General features: G+C 36.1%; 1 protein-coding gene and 1 long non-coding RNA gene across 2 annotated transcripts in view; both read left to right on the top strand.

The window, feature by feature from the left end:
- The window catches only part of LOC149045419 (RNA-splicing ligase RtcB homolog), a 113,878-nt gene that overhangs the window by 2,891 nt on the left and 96,197 nt on the right, over positions 1 to 14,790 (top strand). The window lies entirely within an intron of this gene.
- Positions 568 to 2,838, top strand: LOC149045427 (uncharacterized). The gene is made up of 2 exons (XR_016187267.1): positions 568 to 873; positions 1,218 to 2,838. It is a non-coding gene; the product is annotated as an uncharacterized LOC149045427 (long non-coding RNA).

Raw genomic sequence — 14,790 nt, 5'->3', positions numbered from 1 at the left:
TTTAAAATATCAATGACCAAGGAACTAAGGAGTCATGATCTTATGATTCATTTTCATAAGTGTTAAAGGTAGTTCATCAACTTGGATATGAGTGTATCATTATCTAAATATTAATGATTGAAGTTGGAAAGAGATTACAAAGGAACATTCATATAACTTGTTTCAAATTACCAACATTAGTACTCTTTTTTCTAGAAAAGGGTTCCTGATCGGGTACAGTTGATTTTGACTCACAGACAACCAGATTGTAAATGAAGATAAATCTGTGACCAACAAAATAATTGAAAACACCTCCTGTTGTTAAGAAATTGCAAATCCTGTGGTCCACTCTAACATTTTTCTCTGTGAACTTATGTTAAAATGCACAATTTGGATATGTCAAATGACAGATTTCCTTTTTTTTTTTTTCATTACAGAATGCAAATGTTTTATATTGTTTGATCTTCCTTGCTTAATAACTTTTGGAATTCAATATATACTGTTAAAAAATTAAACTGATAGTAATTGAACATTTATGTTTCTAACATTACGCTCAACAACCGAAAAAACGTTATTGGAACTAACTAACAGCCAAACAATATCTTTTTATGCTGAACTGGAAAACCTCTGGAAAAATTGACTTTGGTGAAAAATAGACTTGAACATCGCGTTTTTTGTTTTGATTTTGTTGAATTTTCAAGGAACTGAGGGACATGATAGACTATAGCTGGAGCAAAACAAAATAGATTTTTTGTCAGGGTTTAATAAGTTCTTTTATAATTACTGTTAGGATTGGAAATCATTGAAATTATCACCACAACAGAGAAATGGATCTTACCATGTATGTATGGAGTCACATCCTAAAAGGAAAAATTTGGAGAAAAACATATAATGGTAAGTACCTTGTTTTCAATTTAGTGGTTTCAGTGTTATTATATCACAGATTAATTTAAGGACTTCACTTTCTCAAAGCATGGCCAAGGAAAAGACCTGGATTAATCACATTGATTTAGTTTGATTGGCGTGATTGAGTTCAATAATAAAATAATATTATTGAACTCGCTGAAAATTTCCAGTTCAATTATGTTTGATTGAACAGCAATCTAACAATTGGATTCCACTGAGTTCGATTGATTTTTGGCTGGGTTTTGTTCAATTGTCCATGCCAGGAAAAGATCAATGTTTAATTATATTGCCAAGAATTTCAACTCTACGTTTTTATTTTCTCTCAATAAAAGCAATACTTGCAAAGAACACAGTTACCTCATCATGGTGTACTTCTCAAAAGAATCTAGCCCATTTGCTTGTATGGTCCTTGAACTGTTCTGGTGTTTTGTAGCTTTCTTGGCCTGGTTCTGGGTCCACTGCTTCCACCAGATCACTGAAACCCTATTTTATCAACAAAGAGAGCAAGTATGTAGATGAGTATATTTTAATATAATTTATTGTAGTCATGCCTCTTAGATATTGACTAAAATTTAACTCTATGATCCTAGTGACCAAATTAACACAAGAAAATGTTTACCTTCCATAATTTCTTCACTTCTCTGTATGTCCTTCTTTGATGACTTGTCCCCTCAAAGATTGGTTTATGATCCAGTTTGTGTAGGATTGCTCAGAGGTCTTTTCCTGACATAATACATTGTTGTTATTATTATTATTATGTTCGTTGTTATCAGTATTAATTATTGCTTGCCATTGCACTGTGATATGTAAAGTAATGCAAAATAAAGCCTTTTTTAGCCTGTGGTAAATTAGAATGAAGTATTCATTTTTTTTTAGAATAGCCATGGAGGTCTTTGTTTTTTTTTTGTTTTTTTCATTCTCGTGATATACACCTAACTTTAAGTCTGAGATTACAACTATGATTTTTTATTTTTAATTGAATCTTTGTGATTTCTACACTGGTCAGATTTTATTGACTATAGTCATGCCTGGCTTTGGTAGTTAGGTACATGTAGTTAAAATAAGTTACATTTGTTTTCACTGACCTCTGCTATTGAATGCAAGGCATTGATCCCATTTTGCCTGTTCCTCTCCTGTTTCACAACACTGATTGGCGGAAGAATCTCTCTTTCCTCGTCTGGTAAGGCCATCCTCAACTCATGGTATGCCTCGTCTGAAATCAAGCCTTCATCTTTCGCAACAAGTACATGCTGCGTCGTCCGACAAGTGGAGTTTTCTCTCTCGTCACCAGCATCGTGTCCAAGTGGAATTACAACTTCACGTCCTTGTACAGTGAACTTAATCTGAAGAAGAAGACAGGGGTTTCCCTTTAAAATTTGTTTTCATATGAACATAGCTAGATAGATAGATCGATCGCCACATAGATGTATGATTTTTTTTCGCGACTTTGCTGTTGGTCAATGTCTCAGTTCTATTTTTCACGAAGAAGTAAAATTGTTACTTACCTTGATGGGCTCAAACTCCTCCAGTCCTTCCACCGATTGAGCCACTAGTTGCCTGACTCGTCTTTTGTTATTATTTCTGGCTGCCGGTGTTAATTGCCAGAAGTCCTTTTCGGTGTTGTAGAAAACATTTTCAGTCTCTGCAATTCTCTGCTTTAGCAGCATTCCTTCAGCATTTGCTAGTTGAAGCTGAGCTACGACTTCATTCAGCCGAGTTGCAATGGAGTTGTGCTAAATTCTCAAATTGTGGTTCTCTTCCCGAAGACGCCTTATTTCGGCCTCATAAACCTCTGCAAGAGATGGCTGTGTCTGTGCTAGTGTGCAACTCTGTGCTTGATTGTGTTGAAAATGAGTTAGAAAACTCCCACCTCTGACGGACTTAACCTTAAATTTCGACAACATTACTTAGCGAGTATCAGTCCTCATTACACCCGGACGTTTTTCTACTTAGCATCATTTTGTGTCTTGTTTTCATTCATGGATAACTTAAACAAAGCCATTGCTTTTAATAGAATGCCGATCGCTTTTTTGTGATCTTCATCAAATGAAACAGAAAAAAAAGAAACAAAAACCCACCCACACATAAGATCGACCTTAAGTCTGAAAAATACTTGAAGAGCGGGTTTATTTTTATAACCAACCTTCATAATCTTGAGAACGTATCAAAGCAATTAGAGAGGCGAGCGCGAACTGAGATTGCTTGAAACTTGTCAATGGCTCGTTTTTATCAGGGAGGTGAGAAAATAACCATCTATTGCTTGTATTAGAGGAATTGATCGATATCAAGGAATATTGCTGCGTTTTTTGCGCTAAGTGCTTATGCCATCAAATTTAAGAATTTGTTCATGCTTAGCGTGCGAATATCAAGTTATGGATGCACGGGGAAGTTTAGAGGGCAAGAAAAATGCGTAAGAGTAGCTCGAGGCGTAGCCGAAAGCAACTCTAGCTTTTTGAGTGCTCTCCAAACTTCCTAAGTGGATCCATAACTCGATATACGCACAGCTAAAAGCATGAGCAAATTCTTTTATAACAGAGCGACAACAAGGATCTGCGCGAAGAAGCCAAATTTTCTGCAGCTGGTCTTCCGACAAATTTGCGAAAGGTGCAACTTGCGAGTTTTTTTCGGCTTTGTCTTGCTTGTTGGATCAGGACCTAAAAGGTCAATGCCGACAGAAAAATTGGGCAGTTCTTCGCTGGTTTCTTCCATATTTCAAAGAGAAGGAAAACTACACTGCAACTTAACAGGACGGAGACTGAAGCCGGGTAAAAAAAAAATGCTCACATCATCTTATTTACGCGCGGCTGTGCGTAAATAAAGACTTTATTCATAGCGGCTCAACAGGACTTGTATAGGGAAAGCACGCGCGCTATGTTATTAAACTAATTCGCTCGCGGTTTATATACTTTGTAAGCATTTGCGTTGTCATTAGATGGTTTCTTTTTGGGTTTCCTTTCAAAATTATTTATTGTCGAAACCAATGTGTCGAAATCGATGGGAATAAATGCGAGTAACGTGCATCCCAGTAATATGTTCCGACATGCATTCGAGAATAAGCCGTAACGTAATAAAGATCGTCGGTGGAAAATGTCGTTTGAGATTAGGAGGGTGAAAAGACAATAGCAGGTAATTTAGTGTTGACAACTGGGTTGAAAACGTAAATTAGCCACCGTAAAGGTTAAAAAAGCTGACGTTTCGAGCCGAAGGGCTAACGCTCGAAACGTCAGCTTTTTCACCCTTTACGGTGCCCAATTTGCGTTTTCAACCCGGTTGTTAACACTAAATTACCTGCTATACTCTCCCACCGACGCAGCACCACAGTTTCTCTAGAAACTTATCCCTTTATTCATTTGAAAAGACGATAGACTTCTTATCTTGTCTCGCAAATCTTGCCGTCTGGAAAATCAGATGCTCTGTTCACGGTACATAAAACCTTCAGAGGCGTTCAGTTATTCATCTCTCAAAGAATTCAAATTCATCTTGGTTTTTGTTCTTTGTACTTTTTTTCCAGAGGATGAAAAACTTCGTCGCAACAAACGCAAACCAAGACCCTGTTTTAAAGCCGCGGCTACACGAGCGATTTTTTGCCTGCAATGGTGATGCGATTTTTTCTTAACATTGTCACGTCGCCGGTCGCGGCTAAACGGGTGACAAAGTTTTTGATTTTGTCACGAAAAGTTCAACTCATCGAATTTCTCGCGACTTTTTTCAGCGATATAATGGCTGTCGCCGTCCCAGCACTTGCACGAGGGTGGCTACACGGGTAGTTTGCACCGCGCGCTGGCGACGCGACAAATTTAGAGAAAATCGCATCACCATTGCAAGTTAATAATCGCTCGTGCAGCCGCGGCTTAACATTGTGAGATCTGGAACCGGGCTACCTGTCAATTTAATTCAAACAAGCTTCATTCGTGACCATTCACACTGATTCAAATTTTATTTGGTTTCATCACTCTTTGTTTTCATCTCTCTCTCTGAAGTAAGAGGGACTTAGAGTCTGACCTTCCTACGTTACAAAATGAATTTTGCTGTCCTCTTATTAACTCGCTTCAAATTGAAGTCGTGAACATTCAAAGAAAGTAGTTATTGGATTCTGAAATTCATCCTTGTGCAAAATACTCGTCGTCTTCTTCCTTTTTTGTTATTTATTTACTTTTTTATTATTTGTGTCATCACAGAACGAGGTTTATAACTGGCGACTCTCCACTTTGTTTGGGAATAATTTTTTTCAACCGAAGGAAAACGTTGAGAAAGGTATTATTATCATATTATTTGTTTTCTTCCGGTATCCTTTAGATCATTAAAACGTTTCATTCGAGGCCTATTAGTTGTTTAACTCAGTTGTTGAATTGTTGATGAAAGCTGTGTATAATAAATTTTCGTTGAAGATCATCATCCGTCTTATTTCAATTCAGCCAATTGAATTTACCATGATGCACTTTGGTTAATTACATTGTAGGTTTTTTAGCTCATTCATGCTGAAAGCGATGATTGAGGTATCTTGGTGATGTTGACGGAAGTTGTCGACCGTGGACGGGAGTTGTATTCCATGGACAGAAGTTGCATTGTAGACCGTGAACGGAAGTAGTCTCGCATGCTACCCCTCCCCACTCAGTAAAAGTCAAAAAAATTAATTTCGATGAAGCTCAGAAACTCACGTGGAAAAAAAATAAGATGTTTGTATGGTTTAAAAACAATGATAACTCAAATCACATTTCTGAACTTCTAAAAATGCAACTTGGATCGAAAAGCCAAAATGTTCACACCTAAGGGACCCTTAGCGGGTTCATTTCAAAACACGCCGTTATCACGCAGAAGAGCATTAGCATCAGAGACAGTCATATTGGCAAGCCACGCATTTGCGTTCGTCTTCATCTGGTATAAAAGTTATCATTACTCTATCATTGTGCTTGTCCTCGGGAGCTTTTCAACATACAGTAAACACATTAATCATAGCAGCCAAGATGGTCTAAATATTTTCTTTCGAGCTCCATTATTTCGGTCCGGACTTGAGGCTCGCTTAGACAAAAACAGCAATACCAATCCGGTCAGTACAAAATGCAGACTGCAGACAGCGGACCGGGTACAAAATGCAGACTAGGCATAAAATGTAGACTGCAGACTGGTTACCAAATGCAGACTGAGAATTTATACTGTTTTTTCGTTTGATACGTGATAACATATCGTATTAAAACTTACCGAGCGTCACACAATCGCTTTTCCGCGATCATCTTTTACGATCATTCGCAATATTGGGGAAAATTCCTTAACCGTTTCTTGATCACAGACGTTCTGAAAATAATTTCAAGCCTTCCTAGAGTCTTCTCGCTTTGCGCGCGAGTTAGTTGGTGTGACGTCGGCACAGAATTTACCAACTTAATAAAAGTGGATGTAGATGTAAATCAGATGTCACTATCGAATATTTAACACGCGCAATATTCGAGAAACAATTGACAGCTTTGCACGAGGTCCATGCGTCTCATCTTTTTAACCGATATGTGTTCACTTTGTTGACAAAAATGCAGGCCGGGACCAAAACTGTTCCCTCGACTTGATATATTTTTAACGTTTAGAGGTGTTCGCGGACTGATTTTCACATATGTGCCTTATATTGTTATTGGCTTACATGAGGAACTGGCGAATTTTTATAGGGAAAAGCGAAGCGTTGCTTTCGTGACTGGCCTTTTGATTACTTTTCTGATGGTTTTATCTCTCATCTGTTTCGAGATTACGCAAATATTGATATGTGAAAATCAGACTATATGGGGGTTTGAAATTCTATTAAGAACGATTGTGGCCGCTTTGTTAAATACCAAATGCAACGACCGCTTTATTAAAAACAAAAGATATCAAGAAACGAGCAAGGAATATTTCACAATGGTGCAAATGATCATGAAAGATGAGGGTTATAAATATTTTGCTGCTTGAGCAACATTTGATGCCTGATCATGCCCACCCAGCCCACCCTCTGTCCCACAAACACACACACGCACCAACAAAAAGGACACTGTCTACCTAATGACCTCTGCCCATCCCAACTCCAGCCCACATAACCTTATTTCCAATTCCCATCACGACAAATGAACAAGTTTTCTTATCACACAACCGCCCAAAAGTCTTGAAATTTCACATAAACTGAATTCAACTGTACCTTATTCAAACAGTCCAAGATATCAATACAAACTTAAGCCATAACATGAATGAGCTGGCTCCAAGAGCCCTTTGATTAATTATATTTGCTGTCGGTCGTTGAAAATAGCTAAACACTTCGCAGTTGCTAATAGTTTTAATTTGCGCATAAAAAAAAACAATGGAGATCTTAGGATTCAGCGGTGTCACTAAAACATAGTGATTGAAACAAAAACATTCAGTTTTTGATAAGCTTTGGCAGTGAGTCAAATTAATTTAAAATCAACTCAGAACTGTTTAAAAGGGAAAAACCATTAAAATAATCTATGTTTAGTCAACACTTACTTAATTCCACACCAGATGGTTGCAATGGGACAATTTTGATGTCCTTTTATTGGCTCCCTTTGAAGTGAGGTCATAAACATATAAAGATAATAGTTATTGGATTCTGAAATACATCCTTCAGCAAAATACTCGTCATATTCTTCCTTTTTATTGTTTGTGTCTTCACGGATCGTGGTGTTATATCTAGCGACCCTCCATTTACTTTGGAAATAATCAAATTTTCAACAGAAGGAAAAAGGTGAGAAAGACTTTATCATGATTAGTTGTTTTCTTCTGGTATTGTTCGGATCACTAAAACGAGTTTCATTCTAGGCCTCTTAGTTGTTTGATTCAATTGTTAAATCGTTGATGATACGCTGTCAATTTTCGTTGACGATCTTTACCCATTTTTATTTCGATTCTGCCGACTGAGTGTATCATGATACACTTTATTCAGTTGCATTGTAGGCGTTTTTAACAATATTTGCTGCCGGTCGCTGAAATCGGCTAAACGCTTCTCAATTGCCAATAACTGCAAAAAAACAAACTAAATTAAAAGAAAAAAAAAGTGAGAAGCAAAACTCGACAGAACGGAGAAAAACCAAATTTTAAACTGTTCGTAATACTAAAATCTCCGCAGTTTTTAAAAAGGACCAATTTTGACAGCAATCGGTAATGGAGTTACTTTATTCGTCACCAGATGGTGGCAAGCGTTAACGATCTCTTACTTGACTGACTCATTTGAAATAATGATAATGCCCAAAGAGATGTTTTTTCGGCACGATTATGGCAAAATAAATTCAAAAGCAGTTTTTAATTTTCGCGTTAAAAAGAAAAGAAAACCTTAGGATTCAGCGGTGTCACTAAAAGGTAATGATTAAAACAAAAGATAAGTTTTCCATGAGCTTTGGCAGTGACTTGAAGTTAATTTACAATGAACTCAAAACTATTCAGAAGGAAAAACCGTTTAAATAAACTACTTTTCACTCTAGGCCTACTAAATGTTTAATTAAGTTGTAAAAATGCTGATGATTCGCTTTCAATTTTCGTTGACGATCTTCACTCATTTTATTTCGATTCTGCGATGCACTTTATTCAGTTGCATTATGGGCTTTTTTAGTGATATCTGCTGTCGGTCGCTGAAAATGCTCAACGCTTCTCAATTGTAAATAACTGTTAAAAAAAACGAAACAAACCAAAAGAACACGAAATAAAAACAGGTACGAAAAAAAAGAGCGAGAAGCAAAACTCAACAGAACAAAGAAAAACCAAATTTTAAACTGTTCGTAATACTAAATTCTCCAGAGGTTCTAAAAGGACTAATTTTTGACAACAATCGGTTATACAGATCGATGACGCTGGTAAAATAGTTATGTCATTCGTCACCACGAAATAAACACAAAATAAAACAGGTACGAAAAAAAAAAAAAAAAAAAAAAGGCGAGAAGCAGAACTCGACAGAACAGAGGAAAACCAAATTTTAAACTCCTGGTAATATTCAAATCTCCAGAGTTTTTAACGTGGTTTTATGTCTAGCTACTCTCCATTTACTTCGGAGATGATGAATTTTTCAACAGAAGGAAAAAGTGAAAGTGAAAGTGAAATGTGATCATCGCAGTAAATTTTCCAATTTAAGCAATTGGAAAGAAGAAGCCTGAAAAAAATCAGGGCTTCAACGAGATTCGAACCCGTGACCTCCGCGATACCGGTGCGATGCTCTACCAACTGAGCTATGAAGCCACACATTGGGAGCGAGGTCAATTTATTGAGAGAAATGTGAGAAAGACATTATCATCATTAGTTGTTTTCTTCTGGTCTTCTTCGGATCACTAAAACGAGTTTCATTCTAGGCCTATTAGTTGTTTGATGCAATTTTTAATTTGTTGATGATTCGCTGTCAATTTTCGTTGAGGATCTTCACCCATTTTATTTCGATTCTGCCGATTGAGTTTACCATGATACACTTTATTCAGTTAGATTGTAGGCTTTTTTAATAATATTTTCTACCGGTCGCTGAAATCGGCTAAACGCTTCTCAATTGTCAGTAACTGCTAAAAACGAAACAAAACAAAAGAACACGAAATAAAAACGGGCCCAAAATAAAAAAGCGAGAGGTGAGAAAGCCTATTATTTGTTGAATTCACTTGTTAAATTGTTGATGATTCTCTGTCAATTTTCGTTGACGATCTTCAGCCATTTTATTTCAATTCTGCCGATTGAGTCTACCATGACGCACTTTAGTCAATCGCATTGTAGGCGATTTTAATGATATTTACTGTCGGTCGCTGAAAATAGCCAAACGCTTCTCAATTGCCAATAACTACAAAAAAACAAACCAAATCAAAAGAACATGAAATAAAAACAGGCACGAAAAAAAAATGAGAAGCAAAACTCTATGGAACAGAGGGAAACCAAATTTGAAACTGTTTGTAATACTAAAATCTCCGCAGTTTTTAAAAGGACCAATTTTTATAGCAATCGGTAATAAAGTTATGTTATTCGTCACCTGATGGTGACAAGCGTTAACGATCTCTTACTTGACTGACTCATTTGAAATAATAATAATAGTGCCCAAAGAGATGTTTTTTTTGGCACGATTTTGGCAAATAAATTCAAAAGTAGTTTTTTCAATTTTCGGGTTAAAAACAAAGGAGATCTTAGATTCAGCGGTGTCACTAAAAGGTAATGATTAAACAAAAAATAAGTTTTCCATTAGCTTTGGCAGTGAGTTGACATTAATTTACAATGAACTCAAAACTCTTCAGAAGGGAAAAACTATTTAAATAAACTACTTTTCACTCTAGGCCTACTAAATGTTTAATTCAGTTGTTAAAATGCTGATGATTTCCTGTCAATTTTCGTTGACGATCTTCACCCATTTTATTTCCATTATGTCGATGCACTTTATTCAGTTGCATTATAGGGTTTTTTAGTAATATTTGCTGTCGGTCGCTGAAACGCTTCTCAACTGTAAATAACTGTTAAAAAAAACGAAACAAACCAAAAGAACACGAAATAAAAACAGGTACGAAATAAAAGAGCGAGAAGCAAGAGCGATGACGCTGGTAAAATAGTTATGTCATTCGTCACCAAGAAATAAACACGAAATAAAAACAGGTACGAAAAAAAACAAATAGGCGAGAAGCCGAACTCGACAGAACAGAGAAAAACCAAATTTTATTTTATTTTGTGTCATCCCAGATTGTGGCTTTATATCTAGCGACTCTCCATTTACTTTGGAAATAATCAATTTTTCAACAGAAGGAAAAAGGTGAGAAAGACATTATCATCATTAGTTTTTTCTTCTGGTCTTGTTCGGATCACTAAAACGAGTGTCATTCTAGGCCTATTAGTTGTTTAATTCAATCATTAAATTGTTGATGATTCGCTGTCAATTTTCGTTGACGATCTTCACCCATTTTATTTCGATTCTACCGATTGAGTTTACCATGATACACTTTATTCAATTGCATTGTAGGCGTTTTTAACAATATTTGCTGCCGGTCGCTGAAATCGGCTAAACGCTTCTCAATTGCTAATAACTGCAAAAAAACAAACCAAATTAAAAGAACACGAAATAAAAACAGATACGGAAAAAAAAAGCGAGAAGAACAACTGGACAGAACAGAGAAAAACCAATCTCTTCACCTCACCAGAGAAAAACTAAATTTTTATAACTGTTCGTAATACTAAAATCTCCTGAGTTTTTAAAAGGACCAATTTTTACAGAAATCGGTAAAAGAGGTACGTTATTCGTAACCAGATGGTTGCAAGTGGTGACGATCTCTTACTTGACTGACTCATTTGAAATAATAATAATGCCCAAAGAGATGTTTTTTGGCACGATTATGGCAAATAAATTCAAAAGTAGTTTTTAATTTTCGCATTTAAAAGAAAGGAGATCTTAGGATTCAGCGGTGTCACTAAAAGGTAATGATTAAAACAAAGATAAGTTTACCATTACCTCTGGCAGTGACTTGAAATTAATTTACCATGAACTCAAAACTTTTCAGAAGGGAAAAACTGTTTAAATAAACTACTTTTCACTCTAGGCCTACTAAATGTTTAATTCAGTTGTTAAAATGTTGATCATTCGCTGTCAGTTTTCGTTGACGATCTTCACTCATTTTATTTCGATTCTGCCGATGCACTTTATTCAGTTGCATTATAGGCTTTTTTAATGATATTTGCTGTGGGTCGCTGAAAATAGCTCAACGCTTCTCAATTGTAAGTAACTGTTAAAAAAAACGAAACAAACCAAATTTTAAATTAAATTCTCCAGAGCTTTTAAAAGGACCAATTTTTGACAGCAATCGGTTATACAGATCGATGACGCTGGTAAAATAGTAATATCATTCGTCACCACGAGGAACTCTTTAGGACACTGCTGAATCCTAAGATCTCCTTTCTTTTAAATGCAAAAATTAAAAACTACTTTTAAATTTATTTGCCATAATCGTGCCAAAAAATATCTCTTGGGGCATTGTTATTATTTCAAATGAGTCAGTCAAGTAAGAGATCGTTACTACTTGCAACCATCTGGTGACGAATAAGGAAACTTTATTACCGATTGCTATAAAAATTGGTCCTTTTAAAAACTCCGGAGATTTTAGTATTACAAACAGTTATAAAAATTTGGTTTTTCTCTGTTCTGTCGGGTTTTGCTTCTCGCTTTTTTTTGTACTTGTTTTTATTTCATGTTCTTTTGATTTGGTTTGTTTTTTGCCGTTATTGGCAATTGAGATGTGTTTACAATTGCCAATAACTGCAAAAAAACAAACCGAATCAAAAGAACATGAAATAAAAACAGGTACGAAAAAAAAAAACGAGAAGAAAAACTCAGTGCGCTGGACTCTGGGTCGAAGGGCCCGGGTTCAAGTCCTACCAGGGGCATGTCGCTGTATCCTTAAGCAAGATGCTTTACCCACTTTGCTTCGTCTCTCGGATAAGACGTAAAGCCGGAGGTCCCGTCTCACAACCGTTCTATGTTACAAATAAATTGTGGGACGTAAAAGAACGCACGCACTGTTCGCAAAGAGTAGGGCACGTAGTGCCCGGTGTTGTGGTCTATCTCGATTTGTGCCGTCGTAGGTCTGGGTGGGTGAGGTGTGATCACAATGGACTGAAGCGGCTGCCAGAGGCGCCTTTAATATGCTGACGTCCGATCTCACCTCTCTGGTTCCTCCGCAATTCAGCCCTTGGCTGCAAGGGAGGAAATTGGCACCATCTATCTATCTATCTATCTATCTATCTAAAATCTCCGGAGTTTTTAAAAGGACCAATTTTTATAGCAATCGGTAATAAAGTTTCCTTATTCGTCACCAGATGGTTGCAAGCGTTAACGATCTCTTACTTGACTGACTCATTTGAAATAATAATAATGCCCAAAGAGATATTTTTTGGCACGATTATGGCAAATAAATTCAAAAGTAGTTTTTAATTTTCGCATTTAAAAGAAAGGAGATCTTAGGATTCAGCGGTGTCACTAAAAGGTAATGATTAAAACAAAAGATAAGTTTTCCATTAGCTTTGGGAGTGAGTTGAAGTTAATTTACAAGGGACTCAAAACTGTTCAGAAGGGAAAAACTATTTAAATAAATTACTTTTCACTCTAGGCCTACTAAATGTTTAATTCAGTTGTTAAAATGTTGATCATTCGCTTTAAATTTTCGTTGACGATCTTCACTCATTTTATTTCGATTCTGCCGATGCACTTTATTCAGTTGCATTATAGGCTTTTTTAATGATATTTGCTGTCGGTCGCTGAAAAAAGCTCAACGCTTCTCAATTGTAAGTAACTGTTAAAAAAAACGAAACAAACCAAAAGAACACGAAATAAAAACAGGTACGAAATAAAAGAGCAGGAAGCAAAACTAGACAGAACAGAGAAAAACCAAATCTTAAATTGTTCATGATACTAAATTCTCTAAGATGCTTTTAAAAGGACCAATTTTTGACAGCAATCGGTTATACAGATCGATGACGCTGGTAAAATAGTTATGTCATTCGTCACCACGAAATAAAAACAGGTACGAAAAAAAACAAATAGGCGAGAAGCCGAACTCGACAGAACAAAGAAAAACCAAATTTTATTTTATTTTGTGTCATCGCAGATTGTGGCTTTATATCTAGCGACTCTCCATTTACTTTGGAAATTATCAATTTTTCAACAGAAGGAAAAAGGTGAGAAAGACATTATCATCATTAGTTGTTTTCTTCTGGTCTTCTTCGGATCACTAAAACGAGTTTCTAGGCTTATTAGTTGTTTGATTTAATTGTTAAATCGTTGATGATACGCTGTCAATTTTCGTTAAGGATCTTCACCCATTTTACTTCGATTCTGCCGATTGAGTTTACCATGATACACTTTATTCAGTTACATTGTAGGCGTTTTTAACAATATTTGCTGCCGGTCGCTGAAATCGGCTAAACGCTTCTCAATTGCCAATAACTGCAAAAAAACAAACCAAATTAAAAGAACACGAAATTAAAACAGATACGGAAAAAAAAAGCGAGAAGCAAAACTCGACAGAAGAGAAAAAACCAAATTTTAAACTGTTCGTAATACTAAAATCTCCGTAGTTTTTCAGCCGGTCGCTGAAATCGGCTAAACGCCTCTCAATTGCCAGTAGCTACTAAAAACGTAACAAAAACAAAAGAACACGAAATAAAAAACAGGTACGAAAAAAGCGATAAGTGAGAAAGCCTATTATTTGTTTAATTCACTTGTTAAATTGTTGACGATTCGATATCAATTTTCGTTGACGATCTTCACTCATTTTATTTCGATTCTGCCCATTTAGTTTACCATGATGCCCTTTAGTCAATCGCATTGTAGGCGTTTTTGATGAGATTTGCCGTCGGTCGCTGGAAATAGGTAAACACTTCTCAATTGCCAATAACGGCAAAAAACAAACCAAATCAAAAGAACATGAAATAAAAGCAAGTACAAAAAAAAGCGAGAAGCAAAACCCGACAGAACAGAGAAAAACCAAATTTTTATAACTGTTTGTAATACTAAAATCTCCGGAGTTTTTAAAAGGACCAATTTTTATAGCAATCGGTAATAAAGTTTCCTTATTCGTCACCAGATGGTTGCAAGTAGTAACGATCTCTTACTTGACTGACTCATTTGAAATAATAATAATGCCCAAAGAGATATTTTTTGGCACGCTGGTAAAATAGTTATGTCATTCGTCACCAAGAAATAAACACGAAATAAAAACAGGTACGAAAAAAAAACAAATAGGCGAGAAGCCGAACTCGACAGAACGGAGAAAAACTCTTTGTAATATTCAAATCTCCAGAGTTTTTAACGTGGTTTTTTATCTAGCGACTCTCCATTTGCTTTGGAAATTATCAATTTTTCAACAGAAGGAAAAAGGTGAGAAAGACATTATCATCATTAGTTGTTTTCTTCTGGTCTTCTTCGGATCACTAGAACGAGTTTCA

The sequence above is a fragment of the Pocillopora damicornis genome, chromosome 5 (assembly GCF_964200805.1).
Source record: "Pocillopora damicornis chromosome 5, jaPocDami1.2, whole genome shotgun sequence".
Taxonomy (NCBI): domain Eukaryota; kingdom Metazoa; phylum Cnidaria; class Anthozoa; order Scleractinia; family Pocilloporidae; genus Pocillopora; species Pocillopora damicornis.
This window is presented reverse-complemented; position numbering and strand designations above follow the sequence as displayed.